Source organism: Myotis davidii, unplaced genomic scaffold, assembly GCF_000327345.1.
Source record: "Myotis davidii unplaced genomic scaffold, ASM32734v1 scaffold265, whole genome shotgun sequence".
Classification (NCBI taxonomy): Eukaryota; Metazoa; Chordata; class Mammalia; order Chiroptera; family Vespertilionidae; genus Myotis; species Myotis davidii.
Genome location: NW_006296627.1, coordinates 63,145 through 64,706, shown reverse-complemented (window position 1 = coordinate 64,706; position 1,562 = coordinate 63,145).

Here is a 1,562-nt window from a genome sequence, read left to right as displayed (position 1 = left end):
GTCATCATTTTACAAAGAGGCAATCTAAGACTCAAGGGATTTAAATGTTGTGCCCAGAGACACTCAGGGAAATAAGTGGTTATACTAGGACTCAAATCTAGGTCATTGTGACTACAAAGTTATTATCTTTTAACTCTGCTGCTGCTTCTATTGAAAACAAATAGATAACATAGAACTTTCCTGACTAGTGTTTTAATCCACATTTAAATCACAAAATAATGTTAACATATGCAAAACTAAACATCACAGAATTGCTTGTGATAAGATAGTCAGAAAAGATGATAATTAAAAAATGCCCATCAAAAGGATATCTATGAAATGAATTATAGTAGTTCTATGAAGTACAATGTTACATAGTCCCTAAAATCTGTGAAGTAAGGTCGTATGTGTTGATAGGCAAAGATTGCTAGGATTCATTGCTAAGTATAAACAAAACAGAATGGTGTGAACAATGTGATTTCATTTTTCAAAATTATATAACACTATATTTGTTTATAAGTATGAACACATTCTGGAAGCACGTTAAAAGAAATTGCTAATACCAGTAATTTCTGGGGATGGAGAGAGAAAATTTTACTTTTATTGTGTATCTGTTGTCTGATTATTGATTTTATTAGATACCGTTACTTATATATTCTTATAGATAAAAATCTGTTACTTACATTTCTAAGAAAAAAATCTGTTACTTATATTTTTAATGAAAATAAGATAACATAAAATGAGAAAGATAGTGCCTAAGAACACTCACAGCTTCCAAATCCCATGTTTGCAATCTGAAAATTAACTTACTTTGAAGAACTCCAGTCCCCAGCCACTGGTGAGATAGACAGTAGTTGCTAAGGGCTAAATTGCAGAGAGGCTCCATCCACTGAGCCAAACCGGCTTCGGCAACTTATATATTCTTATAGATAAAAAATCTGTTACTTATATTTTTAAGAAAAAATCTGTTACTTATAATTTTAATGAAAATTAGATAACATAAAATGAGAAAGATAGTGCCTAAGAACACTCACAGCTTCCAAATCCCATGGTTGCCATCTGAAAATTAACTTACTTTGAAGAACTCCAGTACCCAGTTTCTCAGCAAAGTTCCCTGTGACCAAAATTCAGGACAACTGCACATGTATAAAAAAATTTTTTTTTTTTTAATATAAGCTACAGGATCAAGATTAAGTGTCAATGTCCTGAAAAGTACAGCCTTTTAGAGTAGTGTAAAATAATTTTTTATACTTTTGGTCCCCCTTTTTTTTTTTGGTCTTTTATAGATAAGATAGTCTTTTTTTTTTCTCTCTTTCTAATCTACTAACTGTGGATAATCTCTAAGACATAGATCTGCTGTATGTATACCTATACTTTAATGGCTTTACGTATAGCCAGAAATCTCCATAATTTGTAATTTTACATATCCAACTAAATTTCCCACCATCTCCCTAGGACTGGATGATGCCATCTGAGGGGACTGTTTTGTGAGCCATATCCCTGATAAAGAATATATCAGGGCCCTGTTGGCTTAAAAGCACCAGCCATTAATACAGAAAGCTTGCATATCTAGACAAAGAAAG